Source organism: Anastrepha ludens, unplaced genomic scaffold (assembly GCF_028408465.1).
Source record: "Anastrepha ludens isolate Willacy unplaced genomic scaffold, idAnaLude1.1 ptg000053l, whole genome shotgun sequence".
Taxonomy (NCBI): Eukaryota; Metazoa; Arthropoda; class Insecta; order Diptera; family Tephritidae; genus Anastrepha; species Anastrepha ludens.
In genome coordinates this window covers 45001-52500 of record NW_026530034.1, presented here as the reverse complement: position 1 = coordinate 52500, position 7500 = coordinate 45001, and the positions used below count along the sequence as shown (strand labels likewise).

The 7500-nt window shown below is 46.7% G+C and overlaps 1 pseudogene; it reads left to right on the top strand.

The window, feature by feature from the left end:
• LOC128870750 (large subunit ribosomal RNA) overlaps positions 1 to 2695 on the top strand; it is a 2788-nt pseudogene extending 93 nt beyond the window's left edge.
• The last annotated feature ends 4805 nt before the right edge of the window (positions 2696 to 7500 follow it).

The window sequence follows — 7500 nt, the reverse complement described above, 5'->3', positions numbered from 1 at the left end:
CGAAAAGAAAATAGTTCAGCACTAAGTCACTTTGTCTATATGTCAAATGTGAGATGCAGTGTATGGAATATCTTAATATCTAGTATGAGAAATTAACGATTTAAGTCCTTCTTAAATGAGGCCATTTACCCATAGAGGGTGCCAGGCCCGTATAACGTTAATGATTACTAGAAAGATATTTCCAAAGAGTCGTGTTGCTTGATAGTGCAGCACTAAGTGGGTGGTAAACTCCATCTAAAACTAAATATAACCATGAGACCGATAGTAAACAAGTACCGTGAGGGAAAGTTGAAAAGAACTCTGAATAGAGAGTTAAATAGTACGTGAAACTGCTTAGAGGTTAAGCCCGATGAACCTGAATATCCATTATGAAAAATTCATCATTAAATAATTAAAAATAATGTGCATTTTTTTCATATAAGGACATTGTAATCTATTAACATAATAAAAGTATTTATCAAAAGATCATTGGTGATATTAAGTTTATTTAAATTAATTTGCTTTTTAAGCATATTAACATAGAATAAATACTAATGATTTGATAAAGTGTTGATAGATTTTATTATATATAATGCTAAAATTCATTTTTTGAATTTTACAAAAAATTTAATATCTATGATATTAATATTTATTTGTATGCATTTATATGATTAACAATGCGAAAGATTCAGGATACCTTCGGGACCCGTCTTGAAACACGGACCAAGGAGTCTAACATATGTGCAAGTCATTGAGTTATATTAAACTTAATGGCATAATTAACTTAACTTAAAAATATAATGGGATTAATTTTTAGTCTATTTTCTTAAATAGTCAATTAATTCAATCCCGGGGCGTTCCATATAGTTATGTATAATGATAATTTATTATTATTTATACCTCTAACTGGAGCGTACCTTGAGCATATATGCTGTGACCCGAAAGATGGTGAACTATACTTGATCAGGTTGAAGTCAGGGGAAACCCTGATGGAAGACCGAAACAGTTCTGACGTGCAAATCGATTGTCAGAATTGAGTATAGGGGCGAAAGACCAATCGAACCATCTAGTAGCTGGTTCCCTCCGAAGTTTCCCTCAGGATAGCTGGTGCATTTAAAAATTATATAAAATAATCTTATCTGGTAAAGCGAATGATTAGAGGCCTTAGGGTCGAAACGATTTTAACCTATTCTCAAACTTTAAATGGGTAAGAACCTCACCTTTCTTGATATGAAGGTTGAGGTTATGATATAATGTGCCCAGTGGGCCACTTTTGGTAAGCAGAACTGGCGCTGTGGGATGAACCAAACGTAATGTTACGGTGCCTAAATTAACAACTCATGCAGATACCATGAAAGGCGTTGGTTGCTTAAAACAGCAGGACGGTGGACATGGAAGTCGTAATCCGCTAAGGAGTGTGTAACAACTCACCTGCCGAAGCAACTAGCCCTTAAAATGGATGGCGCTTAAGTTGTATACCTATACATTACCGCTAAAGTAGATGATTTATAAAACAATTTCGATTGATTTATAAATTTTGAAACTTTAGTGAGTAGGAGGGTACAATAGTGTGCTTAGAAGTGTTTGGCGTAAGCCTGCATGGAGCCGCTATTGGTACAGATCTTGGTGGTAGTAGCAAATAATCGAATGAGACCTTGGAGGACTGAAGTGGAGAAGGGTTTCGTGTGAACAGTGGTTGATCACGAGTTAGTCGGTCCTAAGTTCAAGGCGAAAGCCGAAAATTTTCAAGTTTTTAATAAAAAAAAATATTAATAAAATTTATATATATATATTAAAAAATAATTAAATACTTGAATTATTTTGAACGAAAGGGAATACGGTTCCAATTCCGTAACCTGTTGAGTATCCGTTTGTTATTAAAAATGGGCCTTGTGCTCATCCTGGCAACAGGAACGACCATAAAGAAGCCGTCGAGAGATATCGGAAGAGTTTTCTTTTCTGTTTTATAGTCGTACTACCATGGAAGTCTTTCGAAGAGAGATATGGTAGATGGACTAGAAGAGCATGACATTTACTGTTGTGTCGATATTTTCTCCTCGGACCTTGAAAATTTATGGTGGGGTCACGCAAACTTCTCAACAGGCCGTACCAATATCCGCAGCTGGTCTCCAAGGTGAAGAGTCTCTAGTCGATAGAATAATGTAGGTAAGGGAAGTCGGCAAATTAGATCCGTAACTTCGGGATAAGGATTGGCTCTGAAGATTGAGATAGTCGGGCTTGATTGGGAAGCAATACCATGGTTTATGTACTCGTTCTGGGTAAATAGAGAATTACGATTCTTGTTCCCCGGATAGTAGTTACGTAGCCAATTGTGGAACTTTCTTGCTAAAATTTTTAAGGAATTATATCATTCGATATATATTCTTTTTAAATTATAACGATTATCAATTAACAATCAATTCAGAACTGGCACGGACTTGGGGAATCCGACTGTCTAATTAAAACAAAGCATTGTGATGGCCCTAACGGGTGTTGACACAATGTGATTTCTGCCCAGTGCTCTGAATGTCAAAGTGAAGAAATTCAAGTAAGCGCGGGTAAACGGCGGGAGTAACTATGACTCTCTTAAGGTAGCCAAATGCCTCGTCATCTAATTAGTGACGCGCATGAATGGATTAACGAGATTCCTACTGTCCCTATCTACTGATTCTCATTGTGATTGTTGAGCAGTGAAGACGTGTCGTGTCGCGAGCGCATACATTTTTGTCAATTTCGTTTTGTGCTATATCCGCGAGTATTACCGCGAATCGAGTGACGCTATAGTGTAGCTGTACATGAGCTGCATAGTGATTCCGAGAATGGTGTAAAGTGAGTGCCGTTGTGTGTTTCACCGGAATTTTGGTGACGCTACGATTAGCGTGGCTGTACAGTAGCTGTACGCTGTTAAGGGCAACTGTGTTAGTGAGTGCCATTGTGCGAATACGGGAAGTGTGCCCGTTATTCGAGTGACGCCAATTGTGCGCGTGGCTGTACATAGCTGTGAACTATTAGTGGTTTTGTGAGTGCCGTTAATTTTCGGCGTGGATATAGGGAGTGCGTCGATAGTTTGGCGTGCTGTTATATTGCTATCTTCGGCAGTGATAAAAGGGGTGTTATTTTTGTGCGTGGGTACAGTGCTGCGCCAAGGTTGAATACCTTGTGCAGGTGCCGTGTTCACAGCGTGCTGCGTTTGGCCTACGGTCGAGCCCGGCGTTAGCTTCATATTGGTCGACCCGTCCCTGTGCGGGGAACGGTGTTCTGTCCGGCAGGGCATTGGTGGTGGCCTTTGCCAGACCTTTGGCTGGTGGTGTGGGCTACGTCCTCGCGGTTGCTTTGGCTTGCCGTTAGGTGTGGTTGCTGTGTGCGTGCCTGTGCGGGACTCATCCCTGTCTTGCAGTACCTTACTGTCGCCCAAGAGTGACCTGTTTTTGTTGTTGCTTGGGAGCGATATACGGCGGATTCGTCAAGCTAGTTGGTGGGGCATTGGGCGATGCCCAAATTAAGCGATATGCGGAAGAGGGCGAATACCCCTCTTCCCATCGGTTCTGTTGTACCGTCGTCGGCGATGGACGAGACAACGTCGGGGGAGGAGGAGGTTATTTTGCGGTCCCCTCCCCGTATTAGGAAGAAGACCGCTGGAGGTGCAGCAGTTCCGGTAGTAAAGGCGAGTGACGAGGGGAAGGTAGCCCCTAAGTTACCTGAAGGTAAGTCGGGGGTAAGCGGAAGCGAGGGCGCTTCCGAGGGGGAGAAAAAGGGGGGGGTGAAAAAGGTGCGTAAATCAGGGGATAAATTAGGTCCAGCCGGGAAGCGCATGGAGAAAATCCGCAGGAATTTCGGTGCTTCCCTGGAAAATTCGGGAATAAAAATTGGGGGCGAATTTATGGGGCGCTTCAAGTCCATTGTGACGGCCTTTAGTGGAGCCGTCATAGATATGGTCGACGTCCCGAAAAGTGTGGCAAAAGACCTAGTGGGATACTCCTTGGAGTTCGAGGAACTGTTTGTGGAAATGGTGACGGAAATAGCCCATCTTCGTGGGCGGTTAGAAGCCACGAAGATAACTAGGGAGGGAGCACCTCAGAGGACGGCTGGAGCTGCGCTGGCTGGTGCAGCGATGATGCCGGCACCTCAGGCGCCTGCGCCTGTGTTGCCGGCGTTGCCGGTGCCCAAGCCAGTTGAGACCTGGTCGGTCGTAGTGAGGGGTAAGACCCCCACTACGTCCAAAGAGGTGATCAAAAAAGTGGTAAAGGAGGTAGGGCCTTCCATGGGGGTAAGGGTGCACGAGGTGCGCCCGTTGAAGGATGGAGGTGCGATTATTCGCACCCCATCAGTTGCTGAGAGGGATAACTTGGTGAGAAATGCCAAGTTTTCCGAGGTGGGGCTCGATGTGAGCATACGTCGGAAGCTGGGACCTAGGGTTGTGGTCCAGGGGGTTCACACGGAGATCTCCCCTGATGAATTCATGGGAGAGTTGTTCCGTTTGAACCTCAAGGAGTTCAGCCCTGGGTGCCTTGAGAAGGACGTAAGGATGGTCAGCCGTCCTTGGAAGGTCAGCCCTGATGGGGTGACGAATGTTGTCCTTGAGGGCACGGACATGCTAATGTCCGCCCTCCTGGAAGCAGGTCGTTGCTACGTTAAGTGGTTTTCCTTCCGGGTACGGCCGGACCAACTGACGCCCGGCTGCTTCCGATGTATGGGATTCGATCACAGGGTGGCAGAATGCAGGGCCAAGAAGGATGTCTGCCGAAGGTGCGGGCAAGAAGGACACAGGAGTGCGGGTTGTGGCAATGCCCCGCATTGTCGCAACTGTGCGTTTAAGGGCAAGCCAGCCGGGCATTTGATGATGTCCACTGTCTGCCCGGTGTACTGTGCGATTGTTGCCCGTGCGCTCGTTAGACATTAATGGTTAAGCTATATCAACTGAACTGTCAGGGGGCTTATGCCGTGATGTGTGAATTGGGGGCGTGTATGTTGGAGGGGGGCTGCGGCATTGCTTTGCTCCAGGAACCATACTCCACCAATGGGGTGGTGAGAGGTCTTCCTGGGGGCTTCAGGGTCTTTACGGACCTTGGAGTCAATGCCGCAGTAGCTGTGTGTGAGCCAAGCTACTCTTGTGTAGTAGTTGACTCATCACAGTGGGGAGTATGTGTGTGTGTCGAGGGGGAATTCGGCAGAATGAATGTCGTCAGCTTGTATTGCAAGTTTGACGAGCCTCTGGAGCCCTATTTAAGGTACATAGATGCGGTGCTACTCCATGAGAGTAGCATTCCTGCCATCGTGTGTCTTGATGCGAATGCTACCTCCCCGATGTGGTTCAGCAAGGTATCCAGGCATAGTGCTGGATATCGGAGCCACGATCGGGGTGAGGTTATGAGCGAATGGCTTGTGGCGAATAACCTCCTCGTAGCAAACGAACCAAGCGTATGGTATACGTTTGAGGGGCCTAGAGGTGTGAGTGACATTGACGTGACGCTCATGAATGACGCAGCAGCGAGTAGGTTCGAGTGTAAATGGAGTGTTAGGGGGGGTTGGGGAATTAGTGACCATAATTTAATACAAATTATGGTTACTCCCCGTACCCCGCAGTTAGAGGGGGGGAGTCCATTGAGGCGATGGCGTACCTCGTGTACTGACTGGAACCGATATGGACATACTGTTAGGGAAGCGGTATTGGGTATACCGCTTAGTGAGTTTGAGGAATTGGGGGTTGATGAGCAAATTGCTCGTCTATCTGAATGTGTCTGGGGAGTGAATGACTTAGTGTTTAGGAAAGCTAGGGCTGTGAGAATGAAAGGTGTGAAATGGTGGACGAGTGAGTTAAATTCAAAGAGGAGGTCTGTCCGACGCTTGAGGCGGTTGTTTCAACGCGGCAGGCGGACCAATTCGGAGAATCTGTCCCAGCTCAGGTATCAATTTAGTGTAGGAATGAAAGAATATAAGAAAATGTTGGTGAGAGTGAAAGAGGAAGAGTGGAGGAGATTTGTGGGGGATAATAGGGACGACCCTTGGGGACAGGTCCTTAGGATCTGTCGGGGCCGTCGAAATGAGATGGCTAGCTCTCTTCGCGTGGGTGACACTGTGTCAACAACGTGGAGAGAGTGCGCCAATGTTTTGTTAGGTGAGTTCTTTCCAAGGGCTGAGGTTCAGGTTCCTCCTGCACAAGAGGTGCCTGTTCCTCCACTAGACGTTGGGGAGTTGGGGTATGCGTTTGGCCTGGTCAGGTCTAAAAGGTCTCCAGGTTTAGATGGTTTGAACGGAGAGATGTGCAAATGCTTGTGGAAGTTCATTCCGGAATACTTGGAGGCCATTTATGATAAATGCATATGGGAGGGATATTTTCCACGTGAGTGGAAAGTTGCTAGGGTTGTTGTACTCTTGAAGTCGCCCGATAAGATCAGGAGTGATCCTCGATCTTATCGTGGTATCAGCCTCCTTCCGGTGCTTGGAAAAGTGCTGGAAAGGGTTATGGTTGAGCGGCTTCAGGAGCTAACTCGGGGTGTTAGGTCGGATAGGCAGTATGGGTTTAGGAAAGGACGTAGTGTAGAAGATGCGTGGATGTATGTTCAGAGTGTAGTTAGGGGAAACGTCAATAAATATGTCCTTGGCATGTTTATTGACTTTAAGGGGGCATTTGATTACTTGCGCTGGGATCGTGTGTTACAACGACTAGAGGAGCTTGGTTGTCCGGAAATTACTCTATGGCGGAGTTATTTTTCGGACAGAAAAGCATCTATGGTAGGTGTGGGCGGGAGTGTGGAGATTGGGGTGGTGCGAGGCTGTCCGCAGGGATCCATCTGTGGTCCCTTCATTTGGAACCTCATGATGGACTCCCTGCTTCGGCAGTTAGAGCCACTTTGTAAACACTGTGCGTATGCGGACGACCTTCTCATTTTGGTTGAGGGTCGTTCGCGTGAGGAACTGGAGCGAGTGGGGGGGCAGCTCCTTACATTGACCCACAATTGGGGGGTAGATGTGGGAGTGGATATATCAATGGACAAAACGGTGACAATGCTGCTTAAGGGCAGATTGTCCCCGAGTCGTCCACCGATTGTTCGTTTGAATGGGGTAGGGATTAGGTATGTGACGCAAGTCAAATACCTGGGGTTAACTATGAGTGAAAGGATGTGTTTTACTCCACACTTAGTGTTGTTGAGGGAGCGGCTGCAGGCAATTGTTGGGCAAGTGCGTCGCGTTGTCAGATTTGACTGGGGTCTTAGCCGACGCGCGGTTCGTACCGTATATCGGGGCCTATTTGTGGCCTGTGCCACTTATGGTGCCGCTATATGGTACGAATGGGCTTTAAAGTCGGTTGGCAAACGTCATCTGATGGCGTGCCAGCGCATTATGTTGCTTGCCTGCTTGCCTGTATGCCGTACAGTGAGTACGGATGCGTTGCAGGTGTTGTTAGGTGCGCCTCCTCTTGACCTGTTAGTCGTGCAACGGGCGGTTGCCTTCAGGTTGAGAAGGAGGCTTTGTATGCCGCTGCGTGTTGGATGGTTATCCGACGGTGATGTAGGAAGGGGG